The sequence below is a fragment of the Enhydra lutris genome, unplaced genomic scaffold (assembly GCF_002288905.1).
Source record: "Enhydra lutris kenyoni isolate GAN:26980312 unplaced genomic scaffold, ASM228890v2 scaffoldscaffold125, whole genome shotgun sequence".
NCBI lineage: Eukaryota > Metazoa > Chordata > Mammalia > Carnivora > Mustelidae > Enhydra > Enhydra lutris.
In genome coordinates this window covers 503,259-523,549 of record NW_019154209.1, presented here as the reverse complement: position 1 = coordinate 523,549, position 20,291 = coordinate 503,259, and the positions used below count along the sequence as shown (strand labels likewise).

Genomic DNA, 20,291 nt, shown 5'->3' with positions numbered 1-20,291 from the left:
GGACAGAGAGAAATCACAAGTAGGCAGAGAGGCAGGCAGAGAGAGAGGAGGAAGCAGGCTCCCTGCTGAGCAGAAAGCCCGATGTGGGGCTTGAACCCAGGACCTGGGATCATGACCTGAGCCGAAGGCAGCGGCTTAACCCACTGAGCCACCCAGGCGCCCCCAAAACATAATTTGTAATGACTGCATATTCATGATGTGAACATGCCACTTTACTTAACATTCCTGTAACAGTGGAAACTTGTTTTTTTTACATATATTATATATAATAGTATAAATAGTATAATAATACTACAAAGATCACATACATATCTCATCAGTATCTCTGATTATTCATTCTCTTAGGATAGATTCCTAGATTTGGAATTACTGAGCCAAAGTTATGTCCATTTTAAAGGTCCTCAATACATTTTGCCAAACTGTTTTCCATACTAGTTTGCCCATCTTCTAGCAGTGTATAAGCATGTATTGTTATCATTAATCTTTAATGATTTAATGGGCAAAAAAGGCTCTTGCTATTTAAATAGCTCATTGATTGCTAATGATGAAGTTGCATTTTTTTTTTAAAGATTTCATTTATTTATGAGAGGGAGAGAAAGAGAGCATGCAAAAGCAGGGGGAGCAGCAGTGGGAGAGAGAGAAACAGGATCTCTGCTGAGCAGGGAGCTTAACTTGGGGCTCAATCCCAGGACCCTGGGATAACGACCTGAGCCGAAGGCAGATGCCTAACCAACTAAGTCACCCAGGCACCACAAGGCGGCATATTTTTTTTTACAAACACTTATATACTTCTATGACTGCTCTATTTCTATCATAAACTATCAATTTTCTTGTCCTACTTATAGCTCCTTCTCAGATAATCTAAAGCTTTAATCTTTATGATAGTGACAGCCATTTGGACACAGAGTATATAGCTAAGCTAAGTCAAATCAATCCATGGCTTGCCAAACTCTCAAGAACTTGAATTAAGAGATCCCAAGAGTGATGAAACAGAAAGAGTGACACAGGCCTATGAAAGAGCAGGCAGTCTCCATTTCTGCCTTTCCAGCACTATTCCTTGTGTGTACCTTTCTTTTCCTTGGAAGACAGTGACCCTACCTGGTAGGCAGAGATGGCTTTTGTTAATTGTAAACAAATGAATCTGAAGAGTGTCATTTACCCATTTTTGTTTTGGGGTGCTAGTACAGGCATATCTTGTTTCATTGTGCTTTGCAAATACTGCACTTTTTACAAATTGAAGGTTTGTGACAACCCTGCATCAAGCAAGTCTATCAGTACCATTTTCCCAACAGCATTTGCTCAGTGTCTCTGTATCACATTTTGATATTTCTTACAATATTTCCTATACTTTCATCTTTATTATGGTTGTTATGGTGATCTGTGATTAATGACATCTGATATTGCTACTATTTTGGGGGGCATGACAAACCACATCCATATATGACCGTGGACTTAACTGATAACTCTGTGTGTGTGTGTGTGTGTGTGTGTGTGTGTTCTGACTGTGCCATCAACTGGCTGTTCCCCAGTCCCTCTCCCTCTCCCCAGGCCTCCCTATTCCCTGAGACACAACAGTACTGAAATTAGGCCAGTTAACCCTACAACAGCCTGGAAACATTCAAGTGAAAGGGAGAGTCACATATCTCTCACTCTAAATCAAAACTGAAAAATGATTAAACTTAGTGAGAAAGGCATGTCAAAAGCCAAGACAGGATGAAAGCTAGGCCTCTTCTGCCAGTTAACCAAGTTGTAAATGCAAAGAAAAGGTTCTTACTATTCCAGTGAATACATGAATGATAAAAAAGAGAAACAGTCTTATTACTGATGTGGAGGAAGTTTTAGTGGTCTGTGTAGAGGATCAAACCAGCCACAACATCCCCTTAAGCCAAACCTAATCCAGAACAAGACCCTGACTCTCTTCAGTTGTGTGAAGGCTGAGAGAGGTGAGGAACTGCAGAAGAAAATTTTGAAGCTAGCCGAGGCTGGTTCATGAGGTTTAAGGAAAGAGGTAGTCTCCATAACACAAAGGTGTAAGGTGAGGCAGCATATGCTGGATGTAGAAGCTGGATGTAGCAAGGGAGTCACCTGCTCTTCGTGAAAGTGAGTCAATGGCAAACTTCACTGCTGTCTTACTTTAAGAAATTGCCACAGCCATTCCAGCTTTCAGCATCCACCACCCCTATCAGTAGAAGCCATCAACATTGAGGCAAGACCCTCTACCAGCAAAAAGATTGATTTGCTGAAAGCTCAGATGATGGTAAGCATTTTGTAGCTCTAAAGTATTTTTTTTTAAGATTTTATTTATTTGAGAGAGAGAGAGATCACAAATAGGCAGAGAGGCAGGCAGAGAGAGAGGGGAAGCAGGCTCTCTGCTGAGCAGAGAGCCCGACGTGGGGCTCGATCCCAGGACGCTAAGACCATGACCTGAGCTGAAGGCAGAGGCTTAACCCACTGAGCCACCCAGGCGCCCCACTAAAGTATTTTTTAATTAAGATGTATACATTGTTTTTTAAGACATAATGTTATTGTACACTTAACAGGCTACAATAATTGGTGTAAACATAACTTTTATATGCACTAGCAAACAAAATACTTGAATTGACTTACTTCACTGTGATACTCACTTATCACAGTGGTCTGGAACCGAACACAACATCTCCGAGGTATACTTGTAATTAGAAAGCCATTATATGCTGAGAATATTGACAGATGAACTGTCCTGACTTGCAAATATTTCCCGTTGGTCATTTGTCTTTTAATTTTATGTATTTTGCGATACACAAGCTCTCATAATTATTGATCTCTTTTTCACATCTTCCCTTTTTTGGTGGGGGAGTGCCTCAAGTCTTTATCTTTTTTCCTTAACACTAATCATTTTTTAAAATAAAATTTTTACTTTGCAAAAATTTTACATATACAGAAACTTACCTTAAAAAAGTTCAGTTGAGGTATAATTTATATACCATAAAACTCATCCACTGTAAGTGTAGAATTTAATGATGTTTAGTAAATTTACAGAATTGTGCAACTACCATGATAATTGAGTTTTAGAATATTTTCATTGCCCCAGAAAGATCCCTCATTCTCCTGTGCAGTCACTCCTCATTCCTACCCCAAAGGCAACTATGGATCTACTTTCTATCTCCATGGATTTGCCTTGCTGAACATTTCATACAAATGGAATTTTGTGGTCTTTTGTGACTGGCTTCTTTCCTTAGCATAGTTCTTAATTCAACTTTTAAGTTTGATATTGTAGATTCATATGCAATTTTAAGGAATAAAACAGAAGGATCCTGTGAACACTTTACCTAGCTCTCCCAATGGTACCATCTTGCAAAATATAATACAACATCACAGCCAGGATATTGACATTGACCCAGTCAAGATACAACAGTTCCATCATCAAAAGGATTCATCATATTGCCTCTTTTATAACCACACCCACCTTCTTCCCCCACTCCATGTTCCTAACCTCTGGAAATAACCAATCTGTTCTCCATTTCCATAATTTTGTCATTTCAACAACAACATATAAATGGAATCATACAGTTTATAATCTTTTGGGATTGACTTTTAAAATTTAGCATAATTTCCTTAAGATTCATCTGAGTTATTGTGTGTTATCAAGATTTTGTTGCTTTTTATTGGTCAGTAGAATTCCATGGTATATATATACAATAGATAAACAATTCATCTATTGAAAGACATCAGGGCTATTTCTAATTTTGTAGTAATAAGAATAAAGATGCTATAAACATTAGTGTTCAGGTTTCTGTGGGGACATAAGATTTCATTTCTCTGGAATAAATGCCCAAGCGTGCAATTTCTGGGTTGTATAGTTATTTTTTTAAGAAATTGACAAATTATTTTCCAAAGTAGCTGTACCATTTGACATTTCCAACACCACTGTATGAATGATCCAGTTTCTCCACATCCCCCCAGTATGTGGTATTATCACTATTTCTTTTTATTTTTTGAGAGAGAGAATATGTGCATGCATGCAGGGGAGGGGTGGAAGGAGAGGGAGAGTGGGAGGGAATCTTAAGCAGGCTCCACAATCAGCATGGAGCCTGTCATGGGGCTTGATCTCACAGCCCTGAGATCATGACTTGAGCTGAAATCAAGAGTCAGATGCTTAACTGACTGAGCCACCCAGGTGCCCCATCACTATTTCTTATATTAGCCATTCTGATAGCTGTGTAATATCTCATTGTGGTTTTAATCTGCATTTCCCTAATGGCTAATAATATTGAACATATTTTCGTGTATTTATTTGCTATTGTATATCCTCTTCAGGGAAATGTTTGTTCATGTATTTTGCCCATTGTTTAATTGGATTGTTTGGGGGTTTTGTTGTTGTTTTTCATGTGTTTTTTTTTTTTTTTTTTTTTTTTTTTACTGTTGAGTTTTGAGAGCTCTTTATATACTGTAGATACTAGTCCTTTGCAAACATTCTCTTCCAGCCTATAGTTTGTCTTTTCATCCTATTCACATGGGCTTTCTTTCAATTGGCAAAAGTATTTTTTAAACACTTATTTAAAAATTTTACATAATCTTTGGGTAATTCAGAATTAGATTAGGCATGTTTCTGAAGCTTCTGAGATTGAGGTCTCCAAACCAATGTGAATAGCTTATGTGATTGGTGGAAGGACAGGGGGACCTCATGATATAGGATGAACAGATGGCTACTGATGAAGACAGAACCCTCCTCCCCTTATGGACAGGGACTTTCCTGTAGCACTCAGTCATCATTTTTAAGTTATCTGTCACAAATATTAAACATGTCACTAGACCAACAATAGTACCCCTATCTTATGTGCATTTTACTAGTTTCCATATATAAAGAACACAGAATTTAAAAGTTTATAGTCCTAGAATCACACATAAAATTAATCTGATCCCTTATATTAATAATAACAAATAAAAGTTAGCATCTACCCAGCATAGTCTCAGTGTCCACACCAACACCTATCTTCTGTTGATGGAATGCCACCTTCCTCTCACTCAGTGTTTGTGATTCAAAGATTGCAATGAATGTGTTGATCAGAACAGGAACCAACCCAGAGGGGTGGGTGCCTGGCTAGCTCAGTCAGTAGAGCATGTGACTCTTGATCTTGGGGTTGTGAGTTCAAGCCCTACATTGGGTGGAGAGATTACCCCCACCCCCCCAAAAAAAAGCAGACCAGGAATTCATGGGCCCAGAGAGGCAGAAAAGACTTGCTCCACATAGCAGCAAGTGGCCCAAGTGCTCCACCCGTTCCAAAGCAGAATTAGGCCTGAATTGTAAGCAGGGATGATGAAGAGGAGGAGGGCCATGTTCTGCACCCTCCTCTGCCTTGGATGGTTTCCTGGGTGTTCCAGGCAGGGTAGTTATTGTCTCCCAACAAGATAGTTAATTCTCTGAGGACAGGAACCCCTCTCTGCCCTCCCTCAAAGCAAGGTCCTCACCAGGTGTGAGCACAGAACAGGTCCTTAATGAAGGAAGGAAGAAAACCACAATGTACTGAGCACCTGTTATGTGCCAGGATAGATGTTTCATGTGACCCTCACAATAGTCCTGATGTAGGCTCATCACCCCCATTTTACAGATGAGGAAATAGTCTCAGGAGATTTCGCCCATGGTGGCACAGATAGTAAACAGGGGATCATCAATTAAAAAACCCAGGGCTTCTCCCTTCAGGGTTCCTTTTACTGCTTATTTAAGCCAAGTGTTTGGCAGCAAATGAGCACTGCAGCTCCCAGATGGCTGGTCTGTAGCTCACGCTTAAGAGGCCCTTGAGCACATGGAGCCAGGAGTCAAGAATCCTGGGTCTAGGAGCCCTGGCTCTATAGCATTACTTTGTGACCCTATGTGAGTCCTTTACTTTCTCCACACTGGAGGCCGGACTATTCCAATGTGGTTCTTCAATGGGGGAGGGGGTAGCAAAACTACCTGGAAGCATGTTTGCAGACTACGGTAGCAAGGCCTCTGTCTGGATACTTGACGTTGTTCCCTTGCTGGAGGGGTGGAGGGCATGGCAGTCTGATAAATTTTGGGAGAATCAGTTATGATCTCTGACTTCTGAGTGACTAAATTCTAGGGAACCACATCCCCACTCCCTGAGAGACATTCCACAAAAGGCCCATGAAGATCAAAGAAATTGTCAGGTCAGGATACTTTTAAAGTGGAAAATGCTTAAAAGCAATTTGAGAGAGGGGGGAAAACTACTACTTTCAAAGGGAAAAAGCAAGATTGCGGTCAGGAGGGGGTAGGGTGGGCATCAATAGGGAAGCAGTGGACATGGTGAGCAAACCCAGCTGCAGGGTAGGGTCAGGCCAGGGTGAGCCTAGACAAATCCAGTTTTTGGCATCTGACTTGCCTAGTGTCTGCCATGGGGCTGTACTTGCTACCTCAGACAGGGCTAGGGGTTTCCTCAAAAAATAATTTGAGCCTTTAAGTTCAGGCAGACCTTAGAGAATAATTACAGGCAACAAAGGCAGAAAGGAAAACACAATTCAAATGACTCAAATATCTGCATGACATATTTCTTCTCTTCCTCTAAAATTTCCTTCACAGCCCCAGCTCTGTGAAGCCCTCTCCAGCCATAGACGCAGCAAGTGTATGGTCCCTCCCAAATGTGCTTGCCTTTCCACAACACCTCCCTCCCCCAACCCCATGCACTGAACACAGTGAATCCTCCCTGTCTCTCTCTCACTGAACTATGAGGAACTGGAGGATGGAGACTGTGCCCTTCTGTGCCTCTCATCTCCAGGTGGAGGTGGCTATGGGATCATCAAGACCCTTTGCTCATAAGCACCCAGCCTAAGGACCCACCAAACCAGCTAGACAGACAGAATACCACCTCTCTCAGGGGCATGGACCTTGGGGGGGCAACTTTGTACTGGAGGAACTGAGCATGTTTCCTATGTTCTGTACCACTTAGTGTTCCCCCAGAGCCACCCTATATGCAAGCCCAATCATAATTTGGGTGAATTTCTTTAACATATGAGATCAGTGTCTAGGTGCAGATTTCAAGCAATAGAGTGCTGGTTTGTGAGAATAACATCATTCCAATGGGGGAAAACAGCCCAGCTCTGGTGAGAAAGGTAGATCTTGCATTTACCTTTGTGTGGAAAGAAAGCTAGGTGTGTGTGTACATGTGTGGCAGGAGGATTTGGGCTCACACACCTCTGTAGATACAGGGCAGACCGGTTGCTGTTGGCTGCTTGCTGTTGGGCTCCTACAGCCTGGGACTCTTGTGGCCTGAAGGCCTACAGTACAAGCTGTGATTATTCAGGAATGAGGTCTGCCCAGGCTTGGTGGAGAAGGGCTAGGGGATATGACCAGGGAGCCCATGCTCAGCAGCGAATTCTCCGGAAGCCAGGCAGTGGAGTTTTGCCAAGCAGGTAAATGTCCTCATCTGTACCCTGGTTAAGGTGCTTCACCAGATTCTTCTCAAAGAGGAGTGAGTGGTAGGTGCCCACTGTGCAGGCACTGCCAAAGAATTTCTGGTAGTAGTAGCACACATTGGTCTTGCACTTGGATAGGAGGAACTCGTAAATATCCACCTGGTCACACAGCATGATGATGATGATGATGATGCCACCAAGCATACCAGAAGATAGGGGATTTGGCTAAATGTCTTCTGTGGAGACTTCTTGAATGTTGTCCCACAGCTCCCAAGGCATCTTAGGCTTGAGGATGTAAAAAGGCTGATCAGGATGCAGCTCGCAACAGCTCTTATAGTTCTTAAAGAAGCTGTAGTCAGGGCTCTGGTTCCACGCTGGGATATCTGAATTGCAAAGAGACCGGTCCCACACAATTCTCTCACTGCACAAGCTGTCTTGAGGAAATGTCCCGAAGAGGTGACCAATTGAGAATTCATCAGGTGAATGGTAGTTTTTGTGCCCACATTTTCTTGGAAATTGGTTGCAGGTGTCGCATTAAACCACAGGACTGCATCATGATCATCTACTTCTTGGCCCATCTGGGAGGACTTCAGAGATTTTCTGCTCCTGAGATAATAGCACATCTGCCCCATGGCCAAGGCTTGGTCCCAATGTTCTCCTTGGGCAGGAAACCCTCCCATTCAGAAACGTTGAAGGGAAAAATCTGTGGCCTTTACTACGGTTATGTTCACATGGTCCCAGAGGTGGCAGTGCAGGGCCTCTGCACTGAACTTGAACCCTGGCCCTAGCCTCTTATAAGACACTTTATATTTCTTTTTTAATTAAAAAAAATTTTTATGTTAGCCACCATACAGTACATCATTAGTTTTTGATATAGTGTTCCACGATTCATTGTGTATAACACCCAGTGCTCCATGCAATACGTGCCCTCCTTGATACCCATCACCAGGCTAACCCATCCCCCCAACACCCTCCCTTCTAAAACCCTCCGTTTGTTTCCTGGAGTCCATAGTCTCTCATTGTTTGTCTCTCACTCCAGCTTCTCCCCCTTCATTTTTCCCTTCTCCTTATGTTCTCCATGCTATTCCTTATGTTCCACAAATAAGTGAATCCATATGATAATTGACTTTCTCTGTTTGACCTATTTCACTTAGCATAATCTCCTCCATTCCCACTTTATATTTCTTCATGTTCAGATAATTCCTCCAGATTTTCTGCAGCCTGGCGATAAGGTTTTTGGAAGAGCTGTCCTTGTTCCACACCTGAAAGGAGGGCTCTGGCTTCGTCTTGGCTGGGCCCTGGGGCCTGTTGAGGACATGGATGTTGAGGGCCTTGCTGCCCCTGTGGGGGTTCTGGGTGTTGCTGGAAGCCATAGACCATTTCTCCAAACTTCTCAACATCTGCAATTGGTTTGCAATTTAAGGGAATCACAGTAACTCCGTTTCTTCTTCTCCTTCCCCACAGATGACTGCAAATAGGAGAAAGGCCAGCACACAGCAACTCAACTATCTCTTCAAGTTGGTGTGAATCATAATGAAAGAGGCATTCAAGGCAGTCACTCGGTTCTGAACAGGAAAACAAGACTGGTTTTGGCTAAGGCCCCTGGGGCTGCAGGTCCTTCCAGTCTTCAGGAACCAGCACCATTCTCCATGGGAGGAATATTTACTTTATTTAGCCTGGAGGCCAATGTTCATTTATCTCAGGATGATCACAAATCATCTTGATGTTCCCAGGGCCAAGGTCAGTGCCTATATCTCAGCTCATGTGCCAAATAAGTAAACGTTCTCTTCCCCTAGTCCAGGAGTAGGGGCACACATCCAGCCTGGGATCAAAGTGCTCCTGGATGAGGAAAACCTCAGTGCTGGGACAGAGGCTTGGCCCCAGGGCTTAGGCACACTCAAGGAGACCAGTTCATTTTCGGCTGGGCTCCATGATTTCACTGTCTCTCTCTGGGCTGCTCACTGCAGAGCTCTCCACAACTGGCTCCACCCTGCTTGCTGCACACTTGACCACCTGGGCTGAAGCTGCTCGGCCTGTTCTGTGCCCCTGCAGGCAGCTGCTCCCTTTGTTCCTGTCCGGTGTCCACCCAGGCCCGGCCCTGTCACCCCACTCCTCTCCACCGGATGCCGGCCAACTCTGTGCCATGCAGCCACAAGGGAGCTGGTGCCACGTACCAGGTCCTGACAGGAAGCTCTGCTGGGTAGGAGTGGGGGACCTGGGCTGAGAGGGGTGGATGGGATGGTGAAAGAGGGAAGAAAAGAGCTCAACTGGCAAAAGTTTTTAGCTCTAAGGAGGTCCAATTTATTAGTTTTTCCTTCTATGAATTGCGCTTTTGGTTATGAGTCTAAGAACATAAAATCTTCAAAAAATCAGTTAAGTGAGTAAATTAGAAAAATATATTTATACAACTTTTTATATTTGTCTATGCAATTACCTTTACAGGTGGTCATTTGTCCATTTGGTGTCATTGCCTTTCAGCCCAAAGGACACGATTTTTTTTTCTGTTTTTACATATTTATGTACTGTTTTTTTTTTTTTTTTCTAATTCCAGCATAGCTAATATAGCGTTAAGTTAGTTTCAGGTGTACAATATAGTAATTTAACAATTCTATCTACTATTCATTGTGCATCAAGATAAGTGTACTATTAATCCTCTTCACCTATTTCACCCATCCCCTCACCAACCTCCCCCTTCTGATAACCATCTGTTCCCTATACTTAAGAGCCTGTTTTGGGTTTGTTTCTTTTTGTTTTGTTTTTAAATTTCATATATGAGTGAAATCATATGGTATTTGTCTTTCTCTTATTTCATTTAGCATTATACTCTCTAGATCCATCCAGTATGTTGCAAATGGCAAGTTTTATTTCTTTTTTTCCTGATTAAAAATCTGTTGTATACAAATACACAGCTTTATCTGTTGTATACAAATAGCACAGCTTTATCCATTCATCCATTGATGGACACTTGGGCTACATTCATAATCTGACTATTGTAAATAATGTTACAATAATCATTGTGGTGCATATATCACTTTGAATTAGTGTTTTGTATTCTTCAGGTAAATACCTAGTGGTGTGATTATTGGATCATATGATAATTCTATTTTTAAATTTTTGAGCATTGTCCATACTGTCCTCCATAGCAGCTGTACCAGTTTGAATTCCTCCCAACAGTGCAGGAGGGTTCCCTTTTCTCCACATCCTCACCTCACGGTTTTAGTCCTGCTGACAGGTGTGAGGTGGTATCTCACCAAAGTTTTGATTTTCGTTCCCTGATAATGAGTGATGTTGAGCATCTTTTCATGTGTATGTTGGCCATCTGGATGTCTTCTTTGGAGAATGTACATTCTTCTACCTGCTTTAAACTAGATTACTTGTTTTTTGGGGTGTTGAATTGTATAAGTTCTTTTTATACTTTGGATACTAACCCTTTATCAGATATGTCATTTGTAAATATCATCTCCCATTTGGTAGACTACTTTTTAGTTTTGTTGATAGCTTCCTTTGCTGTACAGCAGCTTTTTATTTTGATGTAGTTCCAATAGTTTATTTTTGCTTTTGTTTCTCTTGCCTCAGAAGACATACCTAGAAAGATGTTGTTATGTCTGATGCCTATGCTCTCTTCTAGGATTTTTATGGTTTCAGGTCTCACATTGAAGGACATCATTTAATACTTCCTATAATGCAAGGTGGTAGCAATAAATTCTCCTTATCTTTGGTTATCTGGCAATCTATTTATTTTACTCTCTATTTTACAGGTTGAGATAAAATTAACATACTATACATTTCAAGAATTAAATTGTACCCGTTTACATTTACATACATACAATTTACATACATATTGTTTGATGCAATTACATTTTAAATAAGAACTATGCAATTATTCTGTCTTCTGTATTGACCTACACGATTACCTTTGCTGGTGTTGTTTTTTAGTATGAATTTGATTTATTGTCTGTTGTTACTTGCTTTCAGCCTGTAAAACTTCCTTTAGTATTTCCTATAACAGAATTCTGCTAGCAACACATTATCTCAGTTTACCTTTTAATGTCTTTTTTTGGCTCTCATGTCTGAAACATAGTATTATTGGATATAAAGTTGGCAGCTGAGAATTTTATATTTAAGCACACTGAATTATGTTGTCCCATGCTTTCTGGTCTCCATTGTTTCTGATGAGAATCTAATCTTTGTGGTTTCCTTGTATGTAATTAGTCATTTTTTTCCTTACATCATTCAAGATCCTCTTTTTGTCTTTGTCTTTCACCATTTTGACTATGTCTAGTGTGGTTCCCTGAGCTCATCTCATCTGAGATGTATGAGATAATGTGTTTCTTTTTTTTCAAATTTGGGAAGTTTTCAGCCATTTTTTTCAAATTTTTTTTATTCCCCCCTGCTGGTACTCCCATTACATGAATGTTGGTACACTTAATGGTGTCACTCATTTTTCTGAGGCTCTGTTTAGTTTTCTTTATTCTTTTATCTTTCTGGCCTTCAGGCCACATAATTTGTATTAATCTGTCTTCAAGTTTGCTGCTTCTTTCTTCTGCCAGTTCAAATCTACTGTTGATCTCTAAACTTCATTTTGGTTTACTATATTTATCAACTCCAGTGTAGTCCACTTGGTTGTTTTAAATACTTATTCTTTACTGATATTCTCTATTTGAGGAGACACTATCATCATGTTTTAATTCTTTATGCATGGTTTCATCTGGTTCTTTGAACATTTTAAAAATAACTGCTTTTAAGTCTGTCTGCTATGTCTGTAATCTAGGCTTCATTAAAAGTCTGTGTAATGGGCACCTGGGTGGCTCAGTTGGTTAAGCGATTGCCTTCCACTCAGGTCCTGATCCCAGAATCCAGGAATCAAGTCCCACATCGGGCCCCCTGCTCGGCAGGGAGTCTTCTTCTCCCTCTGATCCTCCCCCTCTCATGCTCTCTCTTTCTCATTCTCTCTCAAATTAAAAAAAAAAAGCCTGTTTTATTTAATACGAGTGGGTCAGACTTCCATGTTTTTTAGAGAGTCTTGGAAGTTTTTTGTTGAAAACTGGATATTTTAGATAATATATTGTAATGACACTGGATATTGACCTCGCCCTCCAGCCCCTGGCTGGTTGATGTTTGCTTGGTTGTTCTCTTGTTTATTTAGTGACTTGGCTGCACTAATTCTGTGAGCTCTATTTCTGAAATAGAAATGTAGAGTGAAGCCTCTGATGTCTCTACTGATGTCTCTACTTGTTTTTCTTTTAGCTTAGCAAACTAGATGTTCCCCCTGGATCTGCTTAAGCCACTAATTGATCAAAGATTTTGCTTAAGCCTTCTTAGCCAGTTAGATTTTTTACCTTTTACTATTGAATGTGTAGAGTAAGGCTTCTCTCATCGTTTAGGGAGTTTACACATTGTTGACCCATATTCGCTGAGGGAATATTAGTTTGGAGGTTCCTTCTCTGATTACTGCTAAGAAAGCATAACTCTGGGTATTTACAATCTTCTAGTCTGGCAATGATAAGTTTTATTTTAGTGCTAAACTTGGCTTCCTAGGAGTTGCTTCTGGGTCAGAAAAGCTTACTGTTCAGTTGATACTTGATGAGAGGTGGTATTTCGGTTCCTTGTGTCAGTGAGGCATCTGCCCTGTACTGATGATCTCGGGTGGTTTGGAGAATGCTTTGAAGTCTGTCCTGTGTCCTGTTCTGGTTGCTCCTGAGTGCGTTCCATCTAGCTCATGCATACACCATTCCTGATCTCCAGAGTTCATTCTGATCCTGGGAGGGTTCTTCTTGGCTGTTTCTTTCCCTGGTGTCCTCTATAAAACCTGGATGCCCTGGTGTTCTGCTCAGATCATGAGCTACCAGCCTCCTCTTAATTGTTCATCAAGATACTTATTATTCTTGACATATTCTTAGGCACAGAATTCTCCATACTCTGCTCCAAGTAAAGACAGTCCCTTCAGGCAGGTGTAGAGCTCCTCATTCTTACAGCCTACCTTCTCCCTGAAAAGAATGGCTCAGTGCATCATTCTGAGGCTACTTTTCCCAGAGAGACAAGTGACACCCCTGCTCTATAAGTGTGCACTGAAAAAGGGTGGGGTAGTTGGCAGCCCCTACTCTTTTTGGCTTGATCCTCCCAGTGTGGAAACTCCTTCTTACACATGAGCTGGGATAGGAATGATTAGGGCTCCAAGTATTCCTGGCATGCTGCCCCTAGATTAGACCTTCTGCCCTGAGTGGGGGGGTTGGTGGGTGATCTTCTTTACATGCCTGCCTGACACAGGGCAGGAATTGATGAGAAATGGCAATATTTTCCTCCCCAGGTGAAACCATAACCCAAGAACGAGAGCAGGGAAAAGGAAACCTCATCTTCTTGGCTATATATGCTTAAGGGTTAAGTGATTAAAAAAATAATTTTCACCAGATAAGCTGCAATTTTCCTGGGGAGAGTGTTTGTCTACGTCCTTACTATGTCCTTCTGGAAGGGGAAGAGGAAGGGTCCTACCCCTTATGGACTTTTTTTTCTCTTGTGGTAAAATATATATAATATTTACCACGTTAATAATGTTCAGTGTATTTCACAGTGGTATTAAGTAAATTTACACCATCACCACCATCCATCTGCAGAACTTTTTATTCTTCCCAACTTGAAACTCATGTCCACTAAATACTCCCTATTTCCCCAACCCCAACTCTCTGGAAATTACCATTTTACTTTCTATCTCTGAATCTGACTACTCTAGGTACCTCATATAAATTAAATCATACTGTATTTGTTTTTACTGGCAGGCTAGTTCACTTAAGTATAATGTCTTTCATGAACAGACATTTCTGCAAAGAAGACAACCAGATGGCCAACAGACACATGAAAAAGTGCTCCAAATCACTCGGCATCAGGGAAATACAAATAAAAACCACAATGAGATACCACCTTACACCAGTCAGAATGGCTAAAATTAACAAGTCAGGAAATGACAGATGCTGCTGAGGATGCGGAGAAAGGGGAACCCTCCTACACTGTTGGTGGGAATCCAAGCTGGTGCAGCCACTCCGGAAAACAGCATGGAGGTTCCTCAAAAAGTTGAAAATAGAGTTACCCTATGACCAAGCAATTGCACTACTGGGTATTTACCCTAAAGATACAAATGTAGTGATCTGAAGGGGCATGTGCACCCGAATGTTTATAGCAGCAATGTTCACAATAGCCAAACTATGGAAAGAACCTAGATGTCTATCAACAGATGAATGGATAAAGAAGATGTGGTGTATACACACACACACATACATATATATACACACACACAATGGAATACTATGCAGCCATCAAAAGAAATGGAATCTTGACATTTGCAATGACGTGGATGGAACTAGAGGGTATTATGCTGAGCGAAATAAGTCAATCAGAGAAAGAAAATTATCATATGATCTCTCTGATATGAGGAATTTGAGAGGCAGTGCAGGGGGTTGTGAGGGGGTAGGGAAGGAAAAAATGAAACAAGATGGGATTGGGAGGGAGACAAACCATAAGAGACTCTTAATCTCAGAAAACAAACTGAGGGTTGCTGGGGGTAGGGAGAGGGTGCTTAGGTTATGGACACTGGGGAGGATATGTGCTATGGTGAGTACTGTGAAATGTGTAAGCCTGATGATTCACATGCCTGTACCCCTGGGGCAAATAATACATTATTTGTTAATAAAAACAACTTTAAAAAAAGTATAATGTCTTTAAGGTTCAGCTGTGTTGTATCATGCATCAGAATTTCCTTCCTTTTTAAGGCTGAATAATATTCCATTTTACGTATATACCACATTTTGTTTATCAATCCATCCATCAGTGGAAACAGGTGCTTCCACCTTCTGATTATCTTTTTTAAGATTTTATTTATTTATTTGACACACACACAGAGAGACAGTGAGAGAGGGGATACAAGCAGGGGGAGTGGAAGAGGGAGAAGCAGGCTCCCTGCTGAGCAAGGAGCCCAATGCAGGGCTCAAACCCAGGTCCCGGGGATCATGACCTGAGCCGAAGGCAGATGCTTAACGACTGAGCCACTCAGGCGCCCCATACATTTTGATTATTATTAATCTTCTTCTGATTCCTTATATGTGATGAATTATATTTCCCTTGCTTCTTCCAAGACTGTCTTTGTCTTTTAATAGTGTTTGAGTGTGGATCTTTGAGTTGACCTTGGAATTTTTTATCTTGGATATGTAGATCTATGTTTTTCACCAAATTTGGGAGGTTTTCATTTCTTAGTTCTTCACGTATTTTTTTCTAACCACCCCTCTCTCTCTAGGTTCACCTATTGTGCATATGTTGGTATGTGTGATGTCCTTATAGGTCTCTTAGTCTCTTTTCATTTTTATTCTTCTTTTTTACATTCTGTTCTCCTGATCTTTTTCTTCTCTCAGCTCAAATCTACTAGAAGGAGCCTCTTCCTTCAAGTTAATTTGTCATTTCTATTATTGTATTTTTCAATTCCTGAATCTCTATTTGGTTTCTTTTTGTAATTTCTATCTCTCCACTGCTATTCTCAATTTGATGGGTCACTGTTATCATACTTCAATTTTTTTAAAAAGATTTTATTTATTTGACAGAGAGAGTTACAGCAAGAGAGGGAACACAAGCAGGGCGAGTGGGAAGGAGAAGCAGGCTCCCTGTGGAGCTCGGAGCCTGATGAGGGGCTCAATCCTAGGACTCTGGGATCACAACCCGAGCCGAAGGCAGAGGCTTAACCAACTGAGCCACCCAGGTGCCACTCATACTTCAATTTTTAAAATATGGTTTCCTTTAGTTTTCTGAATATATCTATTATAGGTATTAAAAATTCGTATTTACTTTGTCCTACATCCATACTCCCTCAGAGACAGTTGCTATTCAGTGCTCTTTGTTCAGTGTATAAATCACACATTATTATTTCTTTGGAAGTCTTCTTTTCAATCATACATTGCAGCAACCCTCCCCAAGCACTATTGTTGCTATTGCTTTGTTTGCTTAGTGAAATGTCTGGACTAATTTTGCAGAGCGTGTCCCTCCTGCAGAGTGTGGCCCGATAGCCCTGTCCCGATTTTTATTTTTATTTTTATTTTTATTTTATTTTTTATAAACATATAATATATTTTTATCCCCAGGGGTTTATTTTTATTTTTAACTCTTCTTTTCATTTTTAAGCCTAGCTTCCTAGGCATCTCCCTTGGATCAGCATAGCTTAGTGGTCAGCCAATGATTAGTCAAAGGTTGTGCAGAAACATCTTGAACTAATAAAGCTCCCATTTTTGCCAAGGGGATATAAGTGTAGGTTAGACATGCATTAAAATTTTAGGCAGTTATAAATCAGGCTTTTATTTTTACCTTGTGCAGGCCTCATGTTCAGCCTGGGAGGAATATGTAATTGGCATTCTCTCCAGTTTCTCTTGAGTGTGTATATAGCCCTACGGATGTACACAACCTTTCAGAGCCCCAGGAATATAAAGCAGCTTATCAAAGCCCTTTATGACCATCATATTGCCCAGATCAATAAGTTAAATTTTTACCACAGTGCACAGCAGCCACTGGCAACAGAGGTGTTTGCCTTCCCTGATACTGTTATTGTTTTTGATATTGCCCTGGACTTAAGCTTTTAATTTCAAAATTCCTTTCTTTTCTCAAGATCAGTTAAATCATTGCTTAGTTTTTATTCTATCTTTTATCTTTTCTCTTTTACCTTTATCTCTGTAATAAATCTGTCAGGAATTTATGTGAGGCTAGGCCCAAACTTGATGTTTTCTCCCCAAATACCAATACAGTTTTTTTTTCAACAACTATTTAAAATTCCTGTATTCCTCAGATTTTTGAAGCTTCCTTTGGCTTGTTTTAAGTAATCATGTGTGATCTTACTATTATCTGCTCTGAAACAATGACCTGTAAATTTTTATGCCAGTATCACATCATTTTAGTTTAAATTTATAATACATTTTGGTATTTTTGTTTGTTTGAGCCAAGACTGGTCTTTTTTTATAATCCCAAGCTATTCTTCTTCATTTGTTTCTCCCAATAAACTTTAGAATTATTCTGTCAAGTGAACAAAAACTAGTTCTTTTTTATCTTTACTTTTTACATATCAGGATGGCACATGTTTAACTCAAATGCCCTATTACAGCTGATAAGAAATCCACTGCTTTTTAACAGGATTATTTGTCCAGAAAATTTCAACTTTTACCCATAAATCTAGAGGTATGACCTTATCCAATTTCATGTTCTGTTTCTGGAAAACTGTTGAGATTTGAATGAAACCTTGCTAGAAATGCCTTGCTACATGCCTCTCCACATTCAACAGGGCTGTACCCCACCACTGTAAGTTATGCCTTCCTCAAACTGTACTAGCCTGTCCTGTAGATTCTCTTTTCTCTAGGCCAACTGTCCAAGAGCTGCATCAACATTAATTTTTAGTCACAACTTCCCCAACATTACTTTACTTCCATGAGAGGTATCTTATACCTATAGTTAGCAGAAGCAACTGAGGAGTTTAGACTCCTAGTACTCAGTCAGGCCACACAGTTCAACACTGCTACCCGGTATTTATCTGACATTGCTGAGCAATGCAGTACTTAGGATAAGTTAATCTTCATTTAAAGTTGAATTTTAAACTTCCAACCAGATTTTATGTTAATTTGTAAGGCTGTATTTTTCTATTATTTCGTCTTTTAAAGAGCATAGGAATTCGGAGGTGGAGAGACTTGGGTTCAAACTCTTAACACTACCCATTACTAGCTTTGTAACCTCCGCAAGTCACTTTTCTTTGAGTCTTTGTTCCCTCATGTATAAATGGAGATAAATAATATTTACATATTAGCACTATTATGAGGATTAGAAGCATTGTACACAAAGAGCTGACTTAGTACATTGCCAGGTACATAACATGTAATATTACAAAACCTGTTCTTGATGATTTTATGAACAATGATTATCGCCTGTGCTTTATTAATGAACTTATATGGGTTCCTGGTTTATACAGGGCAGTTCCCCCTCTACCGCATGGGTTTTTAGGTCTTTTTAAAAGTAATCTTTAGGGGCACCTGGGTGGCTCAGTGGGTTAAAGCCTCTGCCTTCGGCTCAGGTCATGATCCCAGGGCCCTGGGATTGAGCCCTGCATCAGGCTCTCTGCTCAGTGGGGAGCCTGCTTCCCTTCCTCTCTCTCTGCCTGCCTCTCTGCCTATTTGTGATCTCTGTCAAATAAGTAAATAAAAATCTTTATTAAAAAAAGTAATCTTTATATCTTTTTCCCTGCTTTTAGGCAGCTTTTAAGCTGCTACTTATCATTGCTGTCATTGGGGCTGGTTCTAAGAATAGGTCCTATTCCTTGTCTCATCTCCCTTACAATTTGCTGCTTCTGATCTTTTGTACACTGAAAAATCAGATAACTAAATTGTCAGAAATGTATCTAAATTAAGAATAAATAGGTTGAGCAGGAGGCCAAGGGGTTTTCTTCAGGGAAAGCATATGGAACCTATAAGACTATTAGAGCCTAGGCTTTGTGATAGCTATTATAACTACTCATAAGCCATTCTTATTTTCATGCTCCTGGAAGTGTTTTAAAAAATCCAGAAAATCAAACATATGGAAAAATGAGCTATTACTGTATTTTGAGAATAAAGGTAAACAAACAGGTGATTCCAGAGTTAATATTCAGGACTATGGGCCAGAAACATGTTAGAAGCTAGGAGAAATGAATCCTGTCATTATTCTTATTGGGAAGACTTCTTAATCACCAATTTTAATCTCAAGGCAGTTAGAAAATTAAAATACTAAGCATCTATTATGTGATAGGGCCCCTACATGTATTACCTCATTCCTTAAAGAGCTCTGAGAAATAAGAATTATTATACCCATTTATGGTAAGGGAATGAATGCGCTAAAAGGTTAAAGTGACTTATCCAAGCTGCAAAGTGCCAAAGCCAGAATTCAAATTAAGGTCTGTCCAATTTCAAAGGTCAATGCTCTGTAACCCTTTGATGACTTTTTTTTAAAGATCTTATTTATTTATTTGTCAGAAAGAGAGGGAGTAAGAGAGAGAGAGCATGAGCTGGGCATGGGGAGAGGCAGGGACAGAAGGGAGAAACAGACTTCCTGCTGAGCAGGGAGCCTGATGCAGGACTTGGTCCCAGAACCCTAGGATCACGACTTGAGCCGAAGGTAGATGATTAACCGACTGAGCCACCCAGGCTTCCCTGATGACTTGTTTAGACTGACTTCTCTGCACAAAAATTTACTTCCTCTACATCAGCAAATAAACAATGAGAAAGTGTAACAGATAACAGAATGTCAACCATAATCACTACAATATATATCAAGTACTTACAACTTTAAAACACAGACCTCTATGGAAAACAAGTAACTCTACTAAGACATAAAGGAAGAGACCTAAATAAAGGGAGAGGTAAACTATGATCTCTGGATGGGAGTACTTAACATGATAAAGATGTGAACTCTCCCGAAATTAATCTATAAACTCAATTCATTAACCAAAAAATTCCAAGATTTTGTGGATACTGGATGAATTCTAAATCATATGTAGAAGAATAAAGATCACATGACTCAGAAATAGTACACGTCTGACACAAGAAAAGTACAGAGTGGAGATTTGTCCTACCTGATATTAAGGAAAATTAAAAATTTTTAATAATTGAAACAAGGTGCTCCTGGTCAGAGATCAAATAGGCAATGGAAAAGAAAATGAATCCAGCAATGTACTCATGAATATATAGGAACCTGGTACATAAGAAAGGTGGTAATATACATCAATGGGGAAAGAAGAGATCATTTAATAAATGGAGTTGGGAAAACTAGCTTAGTATGTAAAGAGAATAAAATCAGATCCTTCCTTACAGAATATACAGAATACCCACTATATTAAAGAACTGACATGGAAGGCAACATTA

The 20,291-nt window shown here is 40.2% G+C and overlaps 1 protein-coding gene and 1 pseudogene across 2 annotated transcripts in view; both read right to left on the bottom strand.

The window, feature by feature from the left end:
• Nucleotides 1–20,291, bottom strand: part of LOC111139931 (family with sequence similarity 120C) — a 111,235-nt gene that overhangs the window by 24,893 nt on the left and 66,051 nt on the right. The window lies entirely within an intron of this gene.
• On the bottom strand, nt 7,156–8,921 carry LOC111139932 (annotated as a pseudogene).